We start from the raw sequence: 26,816 nt of genomic DNA on the forward strand, positions 1-26,816 counted from the left end.
CCCCGGGGGTGGACGGGACGGCGTGCGAATAGAGGGCTGGCGGGGGAAGCGGGGCTGAGGCTGAGGCTGCCGCCCGGTCAGTTGCAGTGGAGATGCCCTTCTGCCTGTCGCCACCGCCTCTGTCCTGCCTGGCTCATCCCAGGGTGAGTCTCAAGGCAGTAACTGCTGCGTTTCCCTTAGGCAAACGGCTCTGTCTTTTTCTAGCCTTGGCCGCTTGTTCAGGAGATAATTTGTTCTCCTGATCCTCTCCCGAGATAATTGCTGCTTTTGAAGTTTGTAAACATGCACGTTTGTGCCAGCGTCTATGCAGCACGGATGTTTAGCTGCTGCAGAAAATTATTTCACTGATGGAACAGCAGAAGATAAAGGCTTTAGTTAGGTCTGTGATAAACTGTAAAACATACTAATTCCTTGCTTGCGCTGCAAGCAAGGTGAATGCTTCATTTTCCAAAGGCGCACATACAGCATGCAGGTGTTGTAAATAACGAAGTGCTAAGTGTCCACAACCATTTTCTGGCGCAGGGCTGCACGAAGTTGCTTATTATTTGACATAGATTCTTCTAACTTGTTTTGTATCATCCAGCAACGATATAATTACTAAGTTCCCCTCAAAGATAGTAGCTAAAGGTGTGATTTTCCCCACTGTCTTTGCAACAGTTAATTCATGCTTTTGGCGTGCATTCATTAAATTTAAGTGTCATCCAGTAAACCATTCTCATCCAAGTAATCTTTACTTGGCGATTAAATCCTTTGACATCAGGATGACAAAGTCCAGTGCAGTCAGGCTCTTTTGATTTAAAACTCAGTTCTCAAAATTCATTGAGATTTTGTAGCTTTCTCTCATGGTAAGATTTATGCAGCTGTTATCATGCTCAGGGTTTCCTCTGCCATTTTTTTCAGATTGGAAACACAAAGTGATCTTGCTGTGGTTAGCTTCTCTTTTTTTTCTTTTTTTTTTCCTTTAATTTTTTTTTAAATGAGACTCTTCTAGTGTATTGTGAGGAAATCCAGGTCTGCTCCAGCAAATCTCTTTCTTCATGGAATTGCTTTGAACATGGCTGAAAGCAAGTAAGTGCTACAGTAGGATCGGGAAGGTTTGTCACTATTAAAGAAGTAGAGTTGCCAAGGTGTTTCACTGTCTAGGGCATCCTTTTATCTAATAGGAGCCTGGTTTTAATATGGTAGCTTCTCATAAGTTACAAGACAGAGAGAACTGACTCTCTCTAAAGCCGAATAATTTCATATGCATAAAAAAGTTGATTTCCATTCTCCACTACTCTTCATTGGAGAAAATCTCTGGCATGCTTCTCCTTAGCTCAGGAGCAGCATGCCCAGATGAGAGTTCTGCCTAAATGCTAAAGAAAATTTAAAATAATAAGTAATATTGTAATGTGTATTTGCAACATTTGCTTTTCATGTACTGGGCACCAAAGGCTTGAAGCACAGGTGAATGCTTTCAGAGACTACAAACAAGGCAGTCACAGATGATCTGTGTGTTCTCAATTAGTCTACTTGAAAACTGTATATTCTTGCTTAATGGCAAACCAGCCTTATCAACTGAACTCATACCACTTGAACCAAAAAATAATTGGGCACTGACATCTATGCGGGAGATGGCTAGTTAACATTTCTAGCTGCTTGAAGATGAAAGTGAGTATCAGACATAGTCCCTTTATGTTTGCAAATAGAAGATTGCAGTTACTGGTGTTTAAGACTGAAGAAGGAGGTGGATCGGGCTGAGAATGAAGAGTTGCCTTCATTACATTTTTGAAAGGAATTAAAAAAAAAAAGAGAAAAAGGGAAAGACAGAGATCAAACTAATGACCTGTGAAAAATCCAGACTAGAATTGTTTGCATTAGAAAGGAAGTAGGTGATTGTGAACTTGCTTGTGCATGTTTTGTGAAGGGAAGGGGAAATTTGTCATCTTGTTTTGAAGAGCCATACATAAATACACATGAAAGGAGCTCACATGGTTTACAGCAGGGGAGACATAAAATGTTTTAGGATTAAATTGACCTGAGCTAATACATGTCTTACATCCCGCTTCTTTGCAAGAACACATTGTTATACTACTGAAACAAATGTTTTGTGTATAGTACCTGATTCCCATATGCTGTAGCAGAATGCTGAAAACAAACAAGCCAGTAAATCCTGAAATTCTGGAAAACAACATTGAAATTATATTAGATGCAGCATATGCCAGAGAAGTTGAACTGTACTAAACCAGAAGTTTTCACTATCACTATTTGATACAGATGCTGCAGTATTTGACCTGCTACTATTCATTTATTGATGGAATAAATCTTTAGCCCTCACCTTTTGCAGTCTCATTCACCCAAGTAAGCTTTGCTGACCCAGGAACGCCTTGCCTGCCAGAATAATTTTCTAAGAGTAAACACAGTTGCTGAAATATTACTTAAATGTGGACCTTTTTTTTGTGTTTAAGCCACAAACTGAAAATACTGTTCTCTGCTGGGAATCAATACTTGTTAAGAATCTGAAGCTATCTTCTGAGTACATTTGGTCTGGACTGATCCTTAATGTTATAAGCCAGACCTAGATCTGTGTGTCATGGAGCAAGTCACATTCAACAAATTGTGACAAGCTTTGTTTGACAGGGTAACAGAAAAATAAGAGTGATAAGCAATGCTTTTTACTGGAGACCATTTGAGAATTTCATGTTCATAAATTCTTTGTATCAGGATTATTCTTAGGTGGGCAAGACATTTTGACAGCAAGATAAAGTCAGTAGCAAAAAGTCCAACTGCTGATCGACAGCACGCAGTAACCATGAACAGTGTTCTAACACAGAAGTAATCAGCTGAGGGAGAGCCTGGACCTGAGCCTGACAGATCTCTATGGGAATATTTTCATTTTTGGCCTGTTGCACCAGTTCTCTGAGTAAGGAACAGCTTAAATGTGCATAGGATCTGTGGATGTAAAAGTGGACTACTCCAGTTCAACCACAAACCTGGCAGAGCAGAGCTTGTATGCCTCTGTTTTCTTTATGTGCTGTGTTACCCATGGCCATGGAAATAATTGAGTGTTTATGTTTCTGCAGTGTTAAGAGATCTCTAATTTTCCATGGTGAGGGTTGCTTTGGTTTTTGGATCTTGATTGCAGCATGTCAATATGGCAGCACATGCCCAAGGCATAGCTTTAGGTTTTAAAGGGAAGAGTGCCACCTACTGTGTTATAATTTTAGGTATTGCAGGTCCTGTGTGTCTTGTGGAGTTCCCAAGCTTCTCATTTGCCTATTTTGTTCTAGCTTCTGGAAGATGTGAAAGGATTCAAAATTAAATGTAGCATGAGGATGGAGGGAGAGAAAAAATAAAAAATAAGCAAAAAATTAGGGTGTTCTGGAAGTCTTAGGAGGGGCTCTTTGAAGGACAGGCTTATACAGGAACATTTGCAGTTTTTGGCATTATAAAGGCTGCTATTGCTGGAAACAGGGAGGGGGATAAGAGAGATCTATGCTTCCCCCCCCCATAAAATAATAATGTTTTCAGCTTTCATGCACCAGATGAACATAAATGAAGCTACCAGGTTTATGACCTTTGAAATCTAAAGTTTAACTCTGGCTATAGTTTAATTTTAACAAAGTAGAATTTACTTTAAAAGACAAAACAAAAAACAACAACAACAACAACAACAAACAGATTTCAGAAAAGCAAGAAGATGAGAAAAACCCTGGATTAATTCTCCCGTAATTTGCTGAAAAATCTCATGAAGTCTTTCCTAGTACAGAACTGTTGTTATTTATCAGCCCAAAGGAGGGCCATAATAATGCTTGATGTGAATTCAAAGTAATTTTTGTATGAAAGAAATTTTTCCCCAAGCCCCAGAGTGTTTCTTTAGTGGCTGAAATAGACATGTAAAATAAAGCAGATAAACCAGCTATTAACAGAACTGCCAGTTGCTGTATCTCGAGAGTGAAGACATATGGTAAATTCACTACATTCAGTGATGACCTTTTCTTTAAAAATATTGTTAATAATAGGCACTTCTATGTAAAGTATTTATATAACATACTTGAAATTCATGTATCATGGACTACTCTGTGCCATTTTTGCTAGTGGCAGGGGGTTTGTTTGTTTTTGGTTTTTTTTTTTGTTACTTACAAAAATGTTGCTGAGGAACTTTCCACAGCACTACACTTGTGCATATGCCTGCAGTTCTGAAGTGAAAGTGTTCCCAGGGGCAGGTGCATGGCGTTGCTGCACCACTCTAACAGGACAGCTTGGGCCCTGTCTTCAGGGTGGGAAGCCTTTGGCATCATCTCTCTCATCCTTCCCAGGTAGAGCCATGCCTTGACTACAGAATTATGCCCTTTCCATGAAGCAGGCAAAAAACCCCAAATATTCCTATGATTTTGTGATTTCTACAACCCGTTGTCTTTAGTGAAAACTTAGAGCTTATGAAAGTGGAAAAAAAAGCCCTAATAGTTTTGTTATGCCCTTTCATATCAGTCTGAGAATATCTAGTTTGATGAAGACTTCTCTACTAGTACTTTTACTGGTGATAGTAGCAGAAGTTTCATTATGTGCTTAAAAACAAAAGGTATTCCTAACTGTCATTGATTTTGTAATGACCCTGATAGACCCAGGGCCCTTCTAACAGTGAACATGTGTGGACTATATAATAGGTATGGTCAGGCGTTCCAGTTCAGCAGATGGAAAAAATACTCTCCCATAGAAATTCCCAACACAATGGGAAAAACTGCATCCAACTATATTCTTTACTGCAGCAAACATTATTTCTACTTTCCTATCTATGTCTGCTCAGTTTCACTTAGATGTTCTATACTTTGAGTATTCTTCATACGGCTTTAATACTTGAATAGAAAATTTCATATGTTGCTTCCTTCACCATTGTTCATGGACATTTATCCATTACTTGCTCTTGAGGCAGCCATTCATTGAAATGTTAATGAGATTTTGAACAGTTTATAGTTCCATAGGGGTTTTTTGTTTGTGTCTTTTTGTGGGTTTTTCTCATTTTTCTGCAGAAAAAAAACTGTGGTTTTGTTGATGCCTTTCAAAATCTACTTTTTATTGGTAGATTGAGATGGATTCTATGCTAATTCCTACTGCATTCCTGAATTATGGCCTAGCAAGGCACTGTCGCTGGGATCTTCATCTATTAATCATGGAGGCTGCTTTCTTATTCGGTTGCCATAGTTTCAGTGCCTCAGATAGTGTTGGGGTGCCTTGGGAAAGGCTTACGATACATTCGGACTTGCAAGCCTTGCAGTTATTTTGGCAGTAGAAGAGCTCAGAAGGATCAAGAGAACAGCATCCAGCATTATTCAGAGTTGGATTAAAAACGGAAACTTCTGGATATGTCTCTCTGGACCTTGTTATGTGAATGTCCAGCTGATACTTGCTCCCAAGATTTGCTTTTTTTGTTTTGTTTTGCTGGTAAAATCACACACTTCAGAGACTAATAGCTACCTTTATTCATTGCAAGAACAAAAAAGGCTTTTCATTAGTTTTTCTGATAAATGGTTGGGTAAATTAAGGCATTTAGGATTCCCTAAGCAATCCAGGTAATTTCTTTTACATTCCCTTTTAACCTAGCTACATACAGTATCATACCATGTTTGAGACTGAGTTAATGTTTAGTGCTACTTTGAATTTAATAAGACAATAAGAACCTTTTTGCTAGCTGCAGAGCAGCTTGCGTTACCAAGTAGAAAAGAGGAAATTAACTTTTTTCAGACAGAACTAAAGCTCTTTCAGTGCTGTGTTGGCACTGGTAGTATTTTTTCAATGATGTTTCAATATTTGTTCATAAACTCAGCATTAAAACATACATGCTTTCAGAAATATAGAGCTGTGAGATGTTAGAAATAGCTTTTTTGATGAGTGAGAAAAATGGTAAAGTAGGAAATACGCCTAACAGGAAAGCAGCTGAAAGACTGACTATCCTCTGTTTACAACAACAAAAAACCAGGCTGGACTAATCAAATCAAAGTACAATATCAAAACTATGTACGGTTGAGATTAAAGAATTCTGTATAATTTGAATTAACCAGAAAAACAACAAGTTTTTTGCTTTCATATGGTTAGTTTGCACTAAAAGTTTAGTTCTAAATCTTCAGCTTGGGACTTTACAACGCAGTCTTGTCAATTTTTCAAGTGGGGTCAACAAGCAGATTGAGAACATGAGCCTGTTACATGTAATCCTCAGGAGCCCTACGAATTGAACTAATGAAGTCCAAAAATTTGACATGAATTTTAAATTTCATTTGTTGGTAGATGCACCAAAATCTGTGTTTGGAATTTTATACTTTCACATAATATGGAATCTTCTGGTTTATAATCTTCCAGATCTGTGTTGAATACACATATTTTGTGTAAAATTATTCCCAGTCTTTTTCCTGATAAACTCAGAATGCACATGTGTCTATTAGACTGACAGAATTATACGCCTCCATCATTTTTTATTTCCCTTTGAAAGGGAGGTAGTGATTGTAACAGTGAGGAAATATCTTGGGTCAGAACTGTAGATGTACAAATTCTGTTGCGCTTTTTTTCCTCAGACTTTATTGTATTCCATTTAGTTTCAGGTTAGGTATAGGATCCCCCTGCATAGAAATTAATTTAAGCAGTTCTGTAAGGAACATTTGTATCTTCTTTAACACTGGTGGTTGTTTTTTTTTTTTCCTTGCTATTTATTTTTTGCCTTCAAGAAACAGAGACAGGAGTGATAAGTCAATACTCAGTATCAAGAGCCTGTCTGTTGGAGGGTAAAAATGCATTTCTACTCAGCACCTATCAACAAGCCCTTTCACCATTTAGACTTCATATAGGTTGGAGTTTATATAGGTTGGAAAGGTCTTTGAAGATCATGGAGTCCAACCCTTAATCTAACACTGCTGAGTCCACCACTAAACGATGTACCTAAAGCCTACATCTACACATCTTCTATATACCTCTGTGTATCTTTTAAATACCTGAGTTGGTGACTCAGACACTTCGCTGGAAGTATTTTTCTTTCAGTTTGCTTATGGTTGATAATAAATATTCTTCTGCATCCCCAAACAGCTGAATTTTAGCATCAAATATACTAATCTTATCAAGAAAAGAAAACAATAATTCCTGTGAAAGTAACTGTTGGTGTTTTTGTCTTTTAAGCGATGTCACAGCATTTGCTTTGTAAATCTCATATTTGCTCAATAGCATCTTACTCCTGAATGTTCCTGGGAGGTTGATGCTTGTCTTGGGCTGAGTGCTCATGAACAAAGAGAGGAGAGGGGGACTGTCCCTGCTCAGCCTCAAAGCTCCCTGGTGCCTGCAGCTGGTAGCGGGTGCAGGCAGAGCGCACCCATCCCAGAGGTCCTTTGGAGAGGGTGGATGGGGAGGAATGATTGGAGGGCAGCTGGAGCTCTGGCCCGCATGCCTGGGTTTGTGTGGGAATTCTGCCTCGATACACCACGGCAAGGAAAAGGAAGGGATGACACACCTTTTCCGACAGATGCTCCACACGTGGGGCACAGCCTGGTGTCTGTTGCCTGCGGGCGAGAGTCCCACTGGATTATCTTTCTTGAGTGGTACTTCACGCCATGAGCATGGCTAAATGCAGCCTCGTATTTGAGTCAAAAATGCCTTTTTTATTATATAGAGAGGATTAGAGGCTGTTCAACTGCAATCTTGAACTTCGGGTCGTAGTCTTTATATTACTGGCTTTTCATCAGAGCTCTCTAATGAAAGAGGGGCATCGTGCATTAAAATCAACTTTTGAATTTAATTTTCTGTATGAACAGAACTTGGTACTATGTGTATAAACTTCTAATTGCATTCAACCCATTCCAGTTCTGAATAATTTGTACTCATTAATTACAAATGCACAGCTTTTGCAATTACAACTTACTGATCCAAACCATATTAAATCAGAAATGATCACAGTTAAATTGATTTTTTAAAATTTCCTGTACTCTGTTATATGAGGGTGATTATGTAATATATCTTGTAAGAACTGTGTCCCTGCAGTAGAACTTTGTTTTCTAGAAATACATTGTTCAGAATTTTTGTTTTGGGGTTTGGTTTGGTTGGATTTTTTTGCTTGTTTTTGGGAAGAAATTCAAGTGGAGAGTTATATGAGGTTTTATGGAGAAGTAAGAAGACAGACTTTAAAGTAGTGGTGCTTTAGGATGCCTTTTTTTTCCCACCCAGTGAAATTATTCTTGATTTGGAATAGGAATCTGTTTTTCTTTAAAAAGAAATTAAGAATTAAATCCTTAAAGATCTGCTCTGGGAAAAGGGAAGATTTTTGCATGAGCTACTACACTTTTTCATTATTATCTGCAAGGTGTTTCCTTTTAATTCTGTTGTAGGGAAGTTCATCATGTTCAGAAACTGATTAATTATATCATGAGATGCGTATATTTCAGGGTGGTGTCGTCTTTTTTGCTTTATCCTGTTCTATGTGTAAGACCTAGACATGCTGCCAGAACACTTCCTTTCCCAAGATTAAAAAAAAAAAAAAGAGAGATCCTGTTCTCGTTCAACAACACATGTAGTCCAAAAGGCAAATTTAGCTAACATTGAGCTAATGGCCTGAAGGTGTGGGATGAAGGCTGGTGACTGGATGATTGTGAGAAAAGTGCAGTTTTGATTTGTCAAAACATTATTAAGAGTACTACTTACATGTGCTAGAGTGACTATCAGAAAAAAAACTTTGAAAATATAAGGCAACTTGTGCAATGGAGGAAGTTCTCTGACACATTAATTTTATTTCCTTTTCAATGTGCCTTTTACCTTTGTAACTATTTGTTTTTGTTTGTGTTCATCTTTGTCATAATCTTTCTTGTGTAGCTGAAATCCTGGCGATAGCATCATTTGCCAAAAAAAACCCAAAAAAACCCAAAAAAAACCCTAAAGAAATAACACACAACTCAAGTGTTGTTTATGTGAGAGAGGCAATTTAGCCAGGTCCTTCCTGATAACATGTTGATATGATTAAATGCTGTTGATGTTCTGCAAAGGGATGGAAAATGTAGACTATATCATGCCTGCTGATGTCTGAAGTGGTCTGTAAGAACACTTTCATTGAATTACTTTCAATAGCAAATCAATTCATTATACTTTTTAATTTTTTTTCTATAAATGGTCAGTAATCTATTTTAGATTGAAGCAGATAAAATAATTCATTGTTGTCACAGCCAAAGAAGTTCAAGAACTTTTCAAAACCTGGAACATCTACACAGATGCTTAACTACCTCATTTTTAGAACGACTACTCTTCACCTCCTCCTTTGTGCCAGGCTCCAAATATCCAACTATCTACTCAAACGAGTGCCCCTAGTTTAGATGGACATGTCATCAGAACCAATTACATTGCTTCTGTGTATAAATGAAGAACAGCTGGGTGGAGACAAGAAAATACAGGTTAGCAGGATCTAACTTTTTGGTCTGTTGGCATCAAACAGAAAATCAAGGGCACAGTTTTGCTTCAGATTGCATCTCCATGTTTATTTTATTAGGCATGGAATTTGTCTAGAAGAGCTAACCTCTGACTTGTTAGTATTGGTGGCATAAATCTTGCTGACTTCATTAGGAGTTATTTGCTGATTTTTTTTTAAGAATTTAAGTCACAAGCTCAAAATATCAGTAACAATAAATAAAAATATCAAAGCAATCAAGAAGGCACGGGACTGCAATGGATCTGTAAATTGAATTAGCATTTTAGCTTCAAAGATTCAAGTACTGGAAATTTTTAGAGAGATCCTGTTCTCGTTCAACAACACATGTAGTCCAAAAGGCAAATTTAGCTAACATTGAGCTAATGGCCTGAAGGTGTGGGATGAAGGCTGGTGACTGGATGATTGTGAGAAAAGTGCAGTTTTGATTTGTCAAAACATTATTAAGAGTACTACTTACATGTGCTAGAGTGACTATCAGAAAAAAAACTTTGAAAATATAAGGCAACTTGTGCAATGGAGGAAGTTCTCTGACACATTAATTTTATTTCCTTTTCAATGTGCCTTTTACCTTTGTAACTATTTGTTTTTGTTTGTGTTCATCTTTGTCATAATCTTTCTTGTGTAGCTGAAATCCTGGCGATAGCATCATTTGCCAAAAAAAACCCAAAAAAACCCAAAAAAAACCCTAAAGAAATAACACACAACTCAAGTGTTGTTTATGTGAGAGAGGCAATTTAGCCAGGTCCTTCCTGATAACATGTTGATATGATTAAATGCTGTTGATGTTCTGCAAAGGGATGGAAAATGTAGACTATATCATGCCTGCTGATGTCTGAAGTGGTCTGTAAGAACACTTTCATTGAATTACTTTCAATAGCAAATCAATTCATTATACTTTTTAATTTTTTTTCTATAAATGGTCAGTAATCTATTTTAGATTGAAGCAGATAAAATAATTCATTGTTGTCACAGCCAAAGAAGTTCAAGAACTTTTCAAAACCTGGAACATCTACACAGATGCTTAACTACCTCATTTTTAGAACGACTACTCTTCACCTCCTCCTTTGTGCCAGGCTCCAAATATCCAACTATCTACTCAAACGAGTGCCCCTAGTTTAGATGGACATGTCATCAGAACCAATTACATTGCTTCTGTGTATAAATGAAGAACAGCTGGGTGGAGACAAGAAAATACAGGTTAGCAGGATCTAACTTTTTGGTCTGTTGGCATCAAACAGAAAATCAAGGGCACAGTTTTGCTTCAGATTGCATCTCCATGTTTATTTTATTAGGCATGGAATTTGTCTAGAAGAGCTAACCTCTGACTTGTTAGTATTGGTGGCATAAATCTTGCTGACTTCATTAGGAGTTATTTGCTGATTTTTTTTTAAGAATTTAAGTCACAAGCTCAAAATATCAGTAACAATAAATAAAAATATCAAAGCAATCAAGAAGGCACGGGACTGCAATGGATCTGTAAATTGAATTAGCATTTTAGCTTCAAAGATTCAAGTACTGGAAATTTTTCAACGGCAAACCAGAGAATGTGTTAGTAGGGGGGCTGGTGTGCTACTTTGCTGCTGCACTGCCTGCTTCTAGATAGAGATAGTCGTCGTATGACAGCCTGCTCTAACAACTACCCACATTTAAATAGCAGGGTTGTGTAAGAATGAACACAACACCTTTACCGAAATACATTTATGGTGCGGAGAGCCTTAAATATTCCAGCGGGTGGAATACACTGAGAGAGAATGTGCCGCATTTTCGTTAGACTGCGCGTCAAATCTTGGAAAGGAGGCACAGTAACTTTTCTTCCTGTTAAAGAGTGGCCTTATAAATTGCTACAGGTTTCAAGAGAATAAGAACATTCCCTTTTTGACAGAGTTTTTAATGCAGGGATACCGCTGTAACTAATGGTGTAATTGCTGGAGGAACCGGCGGAGAGCTTGGTCACATACATTGTTACGCTGGATGTGAGAGCCACTTGTCTAATTCCCGAAGTTCACCGGGAGCCTGCTCGGCACTGTCTGTGGGCGCTTTCCTCCGCATGCCGCCTGCCCTCTTGTGTCTGAATAGCTCCGTGCAGGCGCCGCAGGCGGCCGGGGGACACCGGGAGCGAGCGGCGGAAAAGGCGCGGGAGCCAGCGATGGACGCGAGCCGCGCTCTCCAGAGGCGCTCCTTGTGCCTCTGCCCGTGTGCGTGTGCGCAGTCTTGCTGCTTCGTTTGCAGCGTAAAAAGCAGAATCGTCTTCTGCTTTCTTTCTGTATACAGAGGCAGTAACATCAGAAAGTGGGTTAGCCAAACTGATGTGCAAAAAAGCTCTAGGAGTGAATCTGAAGCCTCTGATGGGTAGAGGCTGTAATGCATATGATTAAAGTGAAACATGCTGCCTACACAGAGAATTGCTAACAAGATTCTTTCACAGCTTTCATGTCTCAGCCCCACTTTTACAGAAAATAAATTCATGTTTGTTTCAGTGGGTGTGCCGTTTTGCTCAGCCCTACAGGACAGAAAAGACACTCAAACAAATGCAACCAACTGAACACAAAATAATACAATTTGCACTAAGTAGAACAAGGGCTGTGCTTATAAGCAAAACAGTGTCCCAGATTAACATTTGCTTGGTTTATCTCAAGTGTTATCTCTTAGTGCTTTATTGTTCAATACTAATAGGGAAGGGAGGCTAAAAGCACAGATTAGGTTAAGGCAAATTAGTTGGGGGCAGGGAGAGGAGAGGAGAGGAGAGGGGAGGAGAGGAGAGGAGAGGAGAGGAGATACAATGTCATTTAAACATATTTTTTGGTCTCCTCTTGAAACAGAAGCATAGATATTGCTGCAAGCCATTTAATAGTTTCTGGCAGTAATTCTACCACATCCTCTTGTTCATATGAAGTATATTTTCTGTAGCTCAAAAGAGTATTTAAATGCTCTCTCATGTTTAAAGAGCTTCCAGAATTATCTGAAGTCTTTGCAAGATGCAGAAAAATAGACTGCAGCAGCTGTATGTTGTTACAGTATTTAGAAAAAAAAATAAAGAAGTAGTAATTCAAGTAATTATTTTAAAAGCAGTTTTAAAAACAGCTAAAAATGGGCTTGATCCATGAAACAAGGGTACCTTTAACTTTCAATTGTCCAATTAATTTTTAAAATTATTATTATTTTCTTGAGAAATATTGTGCATTTATAGAAGAAATTTTACCTCATGTCAGTCCCATGTGAACTCGGGGGTTATTTCAAATAATTTCATTTGTGTCTTCCTTGAGACATAACATCTTTAAGTCTTCATTTTCTTAACAATAGTCATTATGGATCCAGGGAGGATAAAAATGTGGATTTTGGAAGGCTTTTTATTTAGACATCGAAGAGTTACTTATGCATTAAAGACTTAAGCCCAGGTGTTCAAGTCTTAACAAAAAAGGAGGTTAGCATATTCTGGGATTTTGTTTGTTTATTTGGTTGTTGTTGTTTTTTACTTCAAAGCAAAATACACATGGAAGAGGTTTTGTGTTTGGACTAATTGGGCCCCCAGGCCTGCTGATCTCTTCAGGTCCCCACTGGCTGAGAAATCAGCAGAAGGATGCAGCTGGCTGGTCAAGATGCCTATGGTCACACACATTGGTTTTAGGCCTCTTCTGGCTTTAAATCTCTGTGTGTTGTGTCCCTCCCCAAATACATTTTGCCAGGGTACTGTGGATTTGTATCTGGAGAAGACCTTTCGGAAATGTGGTGTGTTTGTACTTGCACCCTTGCAATTGCTCTATGGACAGCTGCTTGCTTCTGACCTGAGTTCACAACTTTGTCCGCAGCTCAATGCACACCTCAAGTCCTAGATTTGCACACCTGCAGGTGTTTTTAGGCAGAGCCTGGAGAGGACAGCTGGTGTCAAGCAGCTGGCATTGTGTGTAGAAGGCAATATGTTCACAAAGAAGGCTCTTAGTTCTTCAGCCTCATCTGATCAGGTCTCACTTTAAAAAAAATAGCTAGTTTTTCATGTTTCAATGTGTCATGACTAAAATGTCTAGAGATATTTTACAGCTACAGTTCAAATGCATACACAAATAATTCAGATTTGCCAAATGAATCATAAAATACTCTAGCTTTCCCTTCCTGAGTACATCATGAAGATGTTGCATGGGAAATCCATTGGTGACGCATGGAAATTTATCTGCAACTTAAGATATTTCCTGATATCTTTACTCACACTTGTTACCTGATGATAAATCAAACTTTGCTTTTGTTTATTTAGATGTCTACTTTGTGCAGGCTCATAACTGTAGGTCTGAAGAAGGCAAGTCCAGGAGCCAGTTCCTTTCAATACAAACCACAGACTCAAGCCATCTTCCCCAGGACCATCTAAATATTCACTGAATAGCCTGGAAAGTAGGGAGGTTGGAAAGTGTGTTGGATTGTGGGGACAGCAAACACAACTGATGAAGAATGTGTTGTAGCACCAGTCATCTTTCTGAGAGTGGTGCATCAGCAGCCCTTGCTCTGTAGGCAGCACGCTGCCAGCTCCAGCTTAGGTCTCGCTGATCCCAACAAGGAAAAGTGCTTTCTGCAGCAATGTGGTGAAACCAGCTAGAATGAAACACAAGTGCCACTGAGTGACAAGGTGGCTCGTACTAATTAGTTAGACTGATTTTCTTTTAAGAAATAAGTGGGATGGTTAGTGAAATTTTATTATACACTCATGATGGAAACTGTGATCTCCCAAGCGTATACAGAGTATTTCCAATCAACATTAGCAGGTGAAACTGAGTGAAACAGAGTCAGTGTCTTTGGCCATGTTGTAGACTTAGAAAACACTAGGACATCTTAGAGTCACTCACATCATTCTGCTTAAAACTCCATTTCAACTTTATCTTATACTGTGAGATACAAAAAGATGAAACTTATTTCTGGAACCTACAGGTCTAAATGGAAAACTAAGGACAAAACAGCTCCCTTAACTGCAGGAAAAATTCTCACTTTTTATCAGTTCAAATGAAGCCCTTTCCTAGAACTGAATGTATCATACCTAATGCATATTCTCAGCCTTAACTCAGCAGGCAAAAGATGACAAGCTGTGTTGTCCTGCTTAAGGATATATCAGAGGAGAAAAAGTAATAGAGAATTTATCTACTTCAATATTTGTGGTGTCTTTGAAGTGCTAATAATATTTGTAGAAGTTTATATGTCAGGTTAACACCTGCTCTGTGAGCTTGCAAGAGATTGCAAGCAATGAATAATTTGCAGATTTATTTTTTTTCCTCCATAGTAAAACCACTAAGATGGTCCCAGTTGAGGTGTCACTTTAATTTGATCACTTTTTTTTTTTACTGAATATTCAGTCAAAGTATTTTAATAATGAGAAAGTTGTTTCTGACAGATACTTCCAGTGAATTAAATTGAAGTTAAATTTATGGAGTCATATCAGTGCTTTTGTTACGTGTAACCTCTCAAAAACATTATCTTTGAAAAAATTACATAAAGACTAAGTCAACAAGAAAACCAAAAACCTTGAAATTATGAGTGGATGCAGCTGTGCTACCATACTACTCTTGCTAGCTCCCAGCTTCCCCCATGAGTGATGGGACAAACACAGATGTCTGAGTAATTTTTGAAGTAAAAATGGTTGTAGGAGGCAAGGAAAGTAGCTGCAAGGTGAAAGGTGAGAAGTGGAAGATTTCTCAAAAGAGATTCTAAGGGAATAGGTGTAGGTATATAGTTAGACTGGTACAGAGGGACAGCTGAAGTGCCAGAGGAGAGGAGGGCAGGGTGAAAATGCTCTCTCCCTTACAATACAGCAGTATGCTGTGGGATGACTCCTTTCTGATGAGCTGTCGTCATCTAAAGTGTATAGGAAGCTTGGAGTGAAAAAAACAGATGGCATACGGGAGATGAAGTGGAATCATTTGTCTCTCTGCCTGATTTCTCTACCCCTCACATAGAATTTGGTAGGCAGGGGAGAAAAAATGTCCAGATGTGATTATTCTCCATCCCCACTTGTTTCTCCTTGCCCTCAGAAATCTCACGAGACTCCCAACTTCTCTCACAAACTATTGGTAAAGAAAGTTTCCATCATTGCCAGAGATTTTAGAGATTGGCTTGGAGAAGTGTTTTATTCTGTGGGGAAAAGAGGTTGACAGAGGAATGCAGAGGTAGACGTTAAAAACAAGGACAGTAAGCAATTTAGTACTAAGACTTGGGCAAAGAGATGGAAGGAGGCTTTAGAATTAGTGTCTTTCAAGGGAAGTTGCTAATGGGCTGTGTGATCTTCTTGCCAGGCCTGTGGTGAGCTGACATGTTTCAGCCATGAGGAAAGGGCATTGGCATCACCCGTTGCAGCTGGCTGGTCAGCTGCCTGGAACAAGTTCATGGCTTTTGGCCAGTTTCCACTGAACTAGTAAAGCCTCCTTTAAAAAAATCTCTGCACCTGGCACTTTTCAGGAAACTAGTTGGTAGACTTATTGGAGAAGAAAAAGGCTGGTGAACACAGGCATTAAAAGCCTAAAAGTTAGATTTTGGTATGTTGTACCTTTTAAAAAAAATAGCAGCATGTGTTTTTTAAAAGAGAGGATTTGTGGGTGGGGAAGGGAAGGGGAGAAGCTGGTGACTCTGGAAGCAGGCAGCCTCCAGGTCTCTGCTGGATCCAAAATTCTTGCCAAGATGAGCAGGGCTTTTCTTTGTACAGACAACCAGCACAGGGCTGATCTTTGCAGTGCAGGAAGAGTAATGTGGATGCAAGGACCATCATTTTAAGAAGTGACTGTGACACTGTGGCTGTAACTGCAGATGTGCCAGGAGCCATGTGAAGTTCAAAGCCCCTTTTCCATCTCCAGACCTCGATGCCTACAGAGGGGAAACCTGCTGAGCAGGCCACTCCAGAGCAAGCCAGGAGTGTGTTATACTGGCTGGGTAGTACCAGGAGGCAGGGTAGGATGTGTAGTGACTCTGCCTGTGTCGTGACGAACGTGAGCAATCTGGTGTTTGTCACAGGTCTTAAAACTAAAACTGAGCATAAATAAAGAACCCTACCGCAAGTGAGCAGGATTTTTATAGTGGTTTCCAGGAATTAAATCAAACCTAAATGCAAGGGAAATATTCTCTGCCATATTCAAAGTTTGTGTACAGAACGTTTCAAATAAATGCTCTGTAAAAATGATTTAATTCTGCTGTGATTATGAACTTGCACAAACATGCTGTTTCACATTGCTCTCTTAAATAAATTTGATTAGTAACAGCTGTGACTACATAAGTACCCCAAATTTTATTTTCTCGATAGAAAAGGGTTGAAGAAATCATCAAATTATTGTAAATCAAGATTTTGTTGGTATTTTAAGCTAAGATATCCTCAACAACAACCCAGCAATAATAACGTGGACATGGTCCTTGGAGAGGCTGCAATTAACTGCATTTAGTTCAGACAAATAGTCTTTTCAGTTCCTGGAGCACTCTGTGAGTATTAGCTGCTTTGTGCTGAGCAAGTACTAAAATCTAACCAAGTAATAGATGGTGCTGCTCAGTGACAGGCTGTTTGACCCAGAAGCAGGCTGCTGAGGCTGCGTTGTGAGCTATTCCCTTTCACCACGCAGACTAGGTGCAGACAGTCATCCCCTCCTACACACGCGGGTTTTGCATATGTTTTCTGATGGTAGTGTTTGTTTACCACTCGTGACTGTGTTGGTTTAGGCACCGTGTGGGGCTCTGTGGGACAAAGCAGCATCCGCACACTGTAGACAAGGGCTGTCTTTCCCACCCATTCCTCCCGCACGCAGAAAATGGTCCCAGCTGGTGCAGCAGGGATGTGCTCTGCCACCCGTGTTCTGTGCTGCTGAATCCATTGCTTGGGTGCCCCCCAAAGATGCCAAATCTCACTTTTCATCACAGTATGCTGCAGAGTTACACCTGCATTAGAGGACAGGCATCCCTGTCCGCAGCTCTGCCATGTACTGCTGCCAGCACTGGCTGGCTTTCTGCATGTGTGACTGCAACCTACTTCTCTGCAGTCCTTGATGTCAGCAAGGGCTGCAGGCAAACTCCCCTATACAGCTCTTCTGCTAATGAGTTGGTCTGCTAATTAAATAGAAAGGCATATTTGGCAGTGTCTTTAATATTTATTCCCAGTACGGCCCTTTTGACTTGTTTAGGATTTCAGGGTGGTCTTGAGGGAAAAGATGTGGTAAGCAATTGCCGAGTTTGTATTATGTTTTATCAACATTGAAATAAAGTTTGTGAGATACTGTTTTGTTCCTTCTAAGCCAGATACTGCAATATCATTAAAAAAAAAATTAAGAAGTGGGGAAAAGAGTTAAAGGTAAAGCTTAACCCAGACCACACTTAGAATTCAGAAGAATTTTTAAAAAAATCATGTGGAAAGGGCCTTTTTTAATGTTTTTCTGTATGCCATATGTGCTCAGTGATGTCCGTGATTAGTGACAGTCAGAAGTTAAATAGCATTTATTACACACTTTTGACCACCTTACGAGTACTTGCTAATTCTTCTTCTAGATTACTTTTGACTGTTTCAGCCTTTTTGAACAGCTTTAGGCAGATGGCATTTTTTTACAGGGAGAAAAAGCATCAAACAAACAAACAGCCCAGTCTGGGATAGGAAGGTTGACTTTTTACAAATGAGAACCCAGCAAATGAAGAGTGTCCCATCCGGATGTACATTTGCCAAGGGTAAAACACATTTTTTTGCTGAGGCAGGAAATAGGTTTAAAGCTGAGATCCTCTGATCTGATAGGGTGAGAGGCAGATGGCTGGACCCCCAGGTGATTTGTATCTGCTCACTCACTGCTCCCTATCAAGCATCAGTGCTCTGCAGTATGCAGCGACAGAGATTTCCATCCCTCCAAGGAGAAACGTGCTGTTTGCCTCCTAGCCATGTGACTTACAGAAGTACCAGAAGTATAGCATTAATATGCCTAAAAGGACCCCCAGACTGGATCATTTTGAAGCTTAGAATTTTTAATTAATTACAGATTTTTCCCTTTTCCCCCTCTTTATCTGCCTTTGTAAACAGAGGCAAGGTAGCTAAAGCACTAAATTTGCATGTGCACAAATATGTAGAAAATGGCACAAAGCCATAAGACAGTTTAAATTTGTGAAATGCTAGAAGTATTCAGTAATTCTTCTGTTCTTGGCTCTTTTCTGGAGGTCTGTTATTGGTTGTTGCCAAAGATGCGATAGCAGGGTAGGTGAACAGGTCATAATGGCCAGTGCCCCCATTCCAGTGTTCTGTTATACAGAGAGTAGGACGGGTGTGTTTGTCTGCCGTTCAGCTAAAGATTTGCTGGTGGAGTTCTGTATGCAGACTGAATGAAAAAAAATACAATGTTACTACTCTGGCTCTTTGCTGGAAGCAAGCAACAAAATAATAAAGGGAAATTTGAGGTTACCATCAGCCAACTTGGTAAGACAGTAATTTCCATGGACATTCCATACAGCCTTATGACTCTGGCCTCTCACAGTTAACCTCATGATACTAATTTCAAGACTTAGAATTAAAGGACTGCCGGTTAGCAGTGTCCAATAACACCCGTGAGAGTAGATCCATTTGTAACCTGGTAAGTGCTGCAGAGTGTGTGGCAACCATCCGGCTGGATGGTGCATTTCCAGAGATCAAATGGAAGCAGGTGCTGCTTACCTTTGTGTCTTCTCTGTGAGAAAGTTTCAAATTTGGAAATTGGCATTAGGAATACATTGCATTGAGATTATGAAAATCTGAAGACATTAGAATTTGTAAAAGGTGTTGAAGGGTATGTGTATGTTCCATAAGATGAGCTTTCTACTTGGTAACTCATTAATATTCAGTGTGCATTAGGACTGATCTAGACTTTGTAAAGTAAAATGGAAATGTGGCTAAATAATTTTTCTTTGTACAACTATGCAGAAGAGGAGTTAATTATCTGAGACCTATTTTCTACCTGTACATGGGAAAACTGGAAGCACAGGGAAGGCATTGTGCCTACAGTTATTTTCATTCTGATCCATTCAATGACCATGGCTTGTTGCTGACCACTAAAAATACAGTCCAGTTTTTTCAAAACACAGAAAAATATTTTTTTCTACATAGGACGTGAATACAATTAATTACTTGTTCTGTATTCTTAATGGAAATACCAGGGAGCTGTAGGTTTTATTATTTTGCTTAATTGTAAAGGTTAATGCTGAAGGGAATGTCTTCCTGGGATGTATTTGATAATTTTTCCTCTCTTACAAATAAAGAGTTTTATTTTCTCCAGGGGTTTGCTCTTATGGTTTAGCTTCATTTGCATTTGTGGAGGCTTAAGGGAGGTGTCATGACTTTCAGAACTGCTGAATATTCAAGGAGTCCTGATGGCACTGTAAGGTGCAGGATGCTTTTGAAGGGCAGGGCAGGGCGCGGGCAGACCTCTACTTTTTGCTTACGAGAATAGGCAGCAAAAGTCTTTTCTTTAAATGGATTCTGCAGCTTCCGTGTTGATGCAAAATCCCCACGAACCACTGTCATGAGGTGGATTCAGCCCACCTGGTGCTGCCATCCCGGCCGGCTCCACCCTCACTGGGCTCTGCTGGGTTGCACTGGGCTCTGCCCCAGGCCAGAACAAGCTCACTTCTGTCTGCAAGAAGTGGTGCTTGGAAGACTTATTTCTATCAGTGGTTTGAATTCCTTGACCTGGGTCTCTGATGGCTGGTGATAAAATATGTCACAAAGTCTTTCCTAACATTCATAGGAGTGTTGTTTTTCTGGAAATGTGAAGAGACATGGTGCTACCAAGCCTTCCTGAGCAGATATTCAGATGATGAAATAGATGAGCTTGCAACATGTTCCTGAGGGACCAAAGAGTTCTCTTATTCCTGAAAAATTCATTTAATATCTTGGTTTCAGAAGCCAGAGCATCGAAGAAGATACCCAGTATTATATAGCCTTGTAATAAAAAATTACAGGGTTTAGTAACACTGCACACAGGAAAATTTTTCTTTAAAGATAAAAATACACATTGCATTACCTGGCAAGTAATCTAGTGATTCTTAGGTTATCTTGAAAAAACTATGTCTTTGTCGACTGCCTCTTAAAACAAAAGCTGCCTTAGTGAATAAAGAAATAAAGACTTCATAAACTTTGATGTTACTGTTCACTCATCATCAGGTATGTCGGTGTAAAAAAGGAGACAGTCCCTCTGAGCAGACAGTGTGTGAAAATAATAGTGTGCCTTCAGACTCCATGACTTTTTTGCAAGTCAGTCCTTGAATTTAAGAAATGTTTTAAACAGCTTTATCCATATACTCAGAGACTGGAAAACAAGGTCAGTGCAGAGTCCATCCTGTAGCTAGTTATTAAAGCAGACTGCTGAAAATGCAAGCACATACCTGCTTTGCATATTTAAATGAAAAATAAAACAAGAAAAAAAGCATCTTAAGTTCTGGGCATCTTGTAGTTGAGTCTGTACTTCTGAGAAGAAACTCTTAGAATAACTTCAAAAATTCAAGAGTGCTAGGGCAGCACTAGAGGGAAACTGGGAACACTGAGTTCTCATGAAATTGTTTTTTGCCACTCATATAGAATATGAGACCAGCAACACTGCAGTTAGATTCTTGAAATTTTTACAAGTAATTTGTCATCAGACTCAGACTGCCACTTGGAAAAAAAGTATAATCTGCAAGTTACACTTAAAAAAAAAGTAGTTTTCAGGACTTGTATCTTTTAATCAGTCCTATTGTGTTTGAACTGTAGTAACCAAAGCTAATGAATAAGGGCTGACTAAGGAAAAAAATAGAGCTAGGGAATAGACTGAGGGTCTTCCACAGTCAACCAGCACAGTTGTACACTAAAACAAACTGCTAAAGAGATGGAAATTGGTATAGTAAATTTGTCTGGTGAATGAATTTGCAGCAGCCCCGTGCAAGGTGCTCCTGTAGTGCAAGCTGACCAGGAGCAGGTTTTTCGCCCCACTATGTGTGGATGTAGGAGGACCATCATCACAGCCTAGTGTGCAGGGGTTTTTACCAGTAGTTGCTTGGTGATTTCTGATGTGCAGAACCTTTATGGCTCTGTCAGCACAAGGCTCTGCCCGAGTCCAAAAGCTGCTTTTCAGAGTCTTGTAATTCACTCACTCCCTTGTTTGATGTAGGCACAGTTGTTTTACCTTAAATATGAAGCTTACACAAAGCCATGCTTGTTGGTCCTATGGAATATTTCAGGAAATGAACTCATTGACTCGAGTATTTCTGTAGAGAAGTTGAAAAAGGAGTACAAAAACTCCAAACATAGGTATTTCCTGGTAATGTTCAGAAATGAAAGAGATAGATTTATGGATGTTAGGGACATTAAGATTTTGCTCATGTTTTCAACAACAAGATATAATCTCCAGGTAAAGTAGATACATTAATATGATGCTTAATATTTGTTTCTTACAAGAAGACCAAAAATTTGATAATTACTTGTCATTGAAAAAAGCTTACCTCTTCAGTTCATGTAGAAACCATTTTTGCAGCCTACCATTGTAGTGTATGAACTCTTATGAAATAAAGTCAGTTAGTGGGAATTAATTTCCTACTGGAATTCACCATGGTTAGAAAGTATTATTCAACTTAGTCTCACACAGCTAATTTTCAGGGCTCTGAAACTCCTTCCTTAGAGAAGTAACAATGATGTAATTTTCAAGGTTTGAAAGGAGCAGAGGAAGCTATAGAGCTTGACTGCAGACCTCTACAGAGGAAAGTTCCCATTGCCCATAATAGATTGTAAGATTCCCGAGAGTGGCAGAAACCCACAGAAGTCTAGCACGTGGCATAAGGACCCCTTAGAGCAGCCCTTGGTTATGAAAGCCTGGCTGGGGGGAAATGCTGGGGAGAGGGGTGTGAAAACAGTGTCGCAGCCTGGGGCGGCCGTACTGTTCCTGGAAATCGGTAGGGCACAAAGAGGCATTGTCACAGCCTCCCTTCTTTATTTCCCATACAGTGGTGTTTTGGGAAGCAATAGTTAAGGACACAACCTGGCAGCTCTATGCCAACATCAGACAGTTCTCTTTCTGAAAATCTCGTTGCAGCACAGCTGCAGAGATCTGAGTCCAGCTTACTCTCAGAGCCCAGATGACAACACTGAAAGGGCCTGATCCAAAAAAACCCTATGAGCTGGACAAAAAAGTGCTGTTGATGATTTGTAGTTCAAAATCAGAAATAGTTCTTCATGGTGAAACAAGAGGGGATAAGGAAATATTTCTTAGCTTTGTTCTCCTTTTCAACTCTCTTTAATTTTAGAACACATTTTTTATTTTTGGTACTCATTGCACATAAGTCATACTAAACTGCCAGACTGAATTTGGAAACTAGTTACAGTAGACTTCAGCATTTTTGCATGCCTTATGGAGTACAACACCTGCACTCCACAGGACTGAATTCTCTGCTGGTAGGTCTGGAGCCGTCTTCTATCAGGGTAAACAGAGATCCAGACATGACTGGCTGGAAATAGTGGAAAGAGTTATCCCACATCAGGCAGTTGTTTGTACTGGCTGTATCCTTATCAGAGAATTCCACAAGTTGCTTGAGAGAAGGAACTTTTGTTTTATTTATTCAGTGAGGTCTTATAGTATACAGTAGAAAAATAATAAAAATTCTGTCTCAAAGGAGCAAGAGAAACAAGCTACTTGTGTGTCCAGGTGTCACATGGGTAGCTGGAATGGAATTAGTGGTACTTGAAAACTTCTGCTGTCAGGATTGAGGTGGGAAGTGGGTTTGTGTGTGAAGGAACAGTTCACTGTGTGTCAGAGTTCTGTGCTCTTACCTCCTCAGCTAAATTTTAAAAATAACAGGAACAGGGGAGGTGAAATATCCTGTGCTCTTACTTGAAATGCCTTTGCTGCTTTCATTATTTCCTGTAGTAATGTGCAGGATATCCAGCTGATTAGTCACAGCAGGCTATGTGATCTTCACATCCACAGGAACCTTCTAGGATGTAATCTCTTCCTGAATCTGCAGAACAAACCTTTACATCAACGCACATGCAAGTTTTGGAGAAACTGAGTACAGGTTGTCAGGGGATGAGGATTTCATTGATTAGGATGGAATCTCACCATTATTTTGCCAAACAGGCTTTTTCATGTCTCTTATTTTCCCTGTGTCTTACTTTCTTATGTCTCCATTACTGTGTGTCACCATGTGCTTTTTCTCCAGGACATAGATAAGTAAGACTCATTATGTACAACTAGGTTTTAATTAAGGTGCCTTGACCCCTGCATGAATGATCTTATTCTGAAGGAGTCTTACCACAGCTTAACTCTGCATGCTTTGGAAGATTAGTATGTTTTAAGAATTACCTTTGAATTTACATCCTGCTTCAATTGCCTTGACTTTTCTCGGTATCTCAGTACAAGGTCCTAATATTTACTGCTGTTCAACCAAATCCTTTCTTCCTCTAAAAGTTTCATATTTCAAGCCTTCTCCTTCCCCCTCTGTAATTTCAACTGCCTTTCTCTCTACATCTTGATTGCAGTGGTGCCTTCTTCTCCTCCTTCTCTTTTTTGCTTAATTTCTGACTCTTTACCTCTTGATTATTTGCCCTTGTCTTCTAGTATGTGATAATATCTTAGCAGGTCTGATCTTAAGGCCCTTTGAGAGCCTGAAGAATGAGTCTTTGAGGAAAACCGGAGACCCTGAGTTTAGGAGATACCTGAGAAGAAGAGAATTTATTTGCTGATCCCTACATTACATTAATAAAAATACTTTCTTTGAAAGTAATAAGTTCAGCATAGAAATGAAGCATTATTTATGCAAATATGAATAAGATGTAGATGGGGTTCAGGATTTCACCTGGAGTTCCAGTTGCAGCTTGTTCTTAATTTTTCTCGACACCAGCAACTACCACTAAACCAAGAATTTACTGTCACATTGAAGGAAAAGACTTGTGTTCATTTTTCTGTATAATTGAAAATAATTTGATAATTAACTTGCTAATGTGAAAATAATCATCACTAGCAGAGCTGTTATGGTAGATAAACGGGTTTTAATAATGCCTATTCTTGCAGCAACAGAAATGTTAGCTATGGTGTGGGCTTGGAAATGAGTGTCAGAAGAACGAGTCATCTGTAGATCTGACTACATGATTAGCTGCAAAACTTGCATCTTTTTCAGCTTTTGTTTAGGTTATGAACTCAATGTACAAAATAGGCAGAAATATCCACCAGCATGTCCTCATCTTAAAAGAATGGGTGCTTTGCTGTTCTCCATCTTCACAAAAAATGGGTGCTTTCCTGTTGGCGTCAGTGTGAGTGTGAGCCTCACAGCAAGACACCAACACTTGTTCTTGTGAGGTCAGTGGAAAAACTCTCACTAACTGTGATTTTGTTCCAGGTTCTTGGCAGACTGTTCTGAATGTGCAGATTTATCTGGGGGTGAAACAGCAGGGGTGCTCTGTCTGTGCTCTCAGACCTCTCAACTGGCAGCAGACAGAACTGCCTCTGATGCAGATCCATCTCTTCTTGCTCACATCTGGATCAAGGCTGCCTTCTCCCCTGCTCTGAAAGGTGGAATTCAGAAGTGCCAGTGCTCACATCAGTTGTGTGTAGCTAAGAGCAGTATGTACTATTTCCTGGTTTGGAAAGCCTGTAGTAGTTTAAACATTTCTATATTAACTCTGGTATGTATATAGCCTGCAGTTTCTTCTGTTGATTTTAATGATGGACAAAGGTGAAAGCAGAGATGGTGGTAACCCTTTGATTGAAATCAAATTCTCAAAAGAGAAGGAGAAATGGAGGACGAGAAAAACTGGAAGAGTCTGATGACCTTTGATGTCCCAGGTTCAGCTTGCAAGTGGGTCCCAGAAACAGTCCAGCTGGAATCCCTAGTGACAGGGGTTGTTTCAGTACATTAACAAGGAGTGTTTCCAAGATACAGTTGCTCAGGTCTGGCCAGAAAAAAAATAACAAGCAGACCCTCTTGTACTCTAAAGTTGCGCCGGTTGCAGCTGGCACTCTCAAAGCTGTCATCACCTTCCTTGCCTTCAAAAGAACTTTTTGCTAAAAGGTGAAGGCATATGCTTTTCCCCTTATTTCAACTGCACAACCTTTTATAATCTTCAAATAAATAAAATGCCACATTGGCTTGAACAGGTCTCTAGTCACAGTGCTGGGATCTATGGAAACTCAGAGTTATCAGCTTGTTTTAACATGTTGATTATTCATCACAAGTTGAGTCAACAAATGTGAGTGCAGAAAGTCTTGAGAAGGGACCCTTTTAACTGGACTTTTTAAGAAGCAAAGAATGAAGCATGAATCCTGTCAGGAAAAAAAAATTAGTGAAATTAAGGTATTCTGAAAGTTTTTTGATATGGGAAATGTCAAAACCTTCATGAATGTGACTCTTAAAAAAAAGAATTCTTCATACTTGAGCTTACATGTTCTCCTTAGCCATTTTTAAATCAGGCATTTCAATTCATTAGGCAAAGAGAAAAAACATAAATAAATTGGAATGTGAAGGCAATAGGCAATATGCATTAAATATATTATTATTTCAGGGGTAAAGGCCACAGCTGGCTTAGCAAAACACTGTGTTGTTAAGCTCTGAAAAGGCTAAAAATATATGGTTTCTAATGGGAACCATGGAGCTGAACTGTCCATTGAATTCTAGTAAAAGGCATGGAACTTGTTTCATTCTCACAGCAGAGGAAGTCAGGAATTATACCACTGAAACCAATACCATTGTTTAGTATGAATCAACCTGGTGGCAGTCAGGAAAGAGTCTTTTACTTCAGTGGGAAGAACCTAATGCGGAATTTTGCTGCAGAGGAGCAAAATTAAACAAAGAGAATTCCTACACAGTTTTCATTATTGCTGGCATGATATCCTTTGCTGGGACTTGTAGGCTGCTCTGGTTTTGGTAAACCAAAGCTTAAAATCCTTTGTTTCAGAAAGGAGCACCGTGTCAGTGAATAAATGTCAATGAGGGCTGAGATTGTCCTTTGAGTCTCTGGGCCATCGAAAGCAGGTGGCATTTTTCTGCATTCTACCAGAGTAGGGTTTGTTACATATTTTTGAATGCTCTCTTTGAGACTGCATGGATTTTATGAAACCTGGAAAAGTGAAATAACTCCTGAAATAAGAGAGCACTAATTTTGTAATGGGGGTCACAAAAAGAAAACAAACAAACAAACAAACAAGAAGAACGCCAACCAAACAAACAAAAAAAAAACACACAAAAACCCCCCCAAAACCAAAAAAACACCATGTAAACAAGGGTGTGACACAGCTACACAGGAGAATTCCCCTGTCAATAATTCAATCCTCTTTAGGCTTACAGAATTTAGAGCTTTTCCTGTCCTAGATATCCAGCCACATATAAGACGGCAGCAAGTGTGCTAGAATTACTAGTGTTTGAACTTGTAACAACAATAGTTTGTTAAGTGCTGGAAGACTAAAGGTATGTGGGT

The 26,816-nt window shown here is 39.4% G+C and overlaps 1 protein-coding gene across 2 annotated transcripts in view; it reads left to right on the forward strand.

Moving 5' to 3' along the window:
• LOC102040638 (semaphorin-6A-like) overlaps window positions 1-26,816 on the forward strand; it is a 66,341-nt gene that overhangs the window by 2,101 nt on the left and 37,424 nt on the right. The window lies entirely within an intron of this gene.

The sequence above is a fragment of the Geospiza fortis genome, unplaced genomic scaffold (genome assembly GCF_000277835.1).
Source record: "Geospiza fortis unplaced genomic scaffold, GeoFor_1.0 scaffold227, whole genome shotgun sequence".
In the NCBI taxonomy this organism is placed as follows: domain Eukaryota; kingdom Metazoa; phylum Chordata; class Aves; order Passeriformes; family Thraupidae; genus Geospiza; species Geospiza fortis.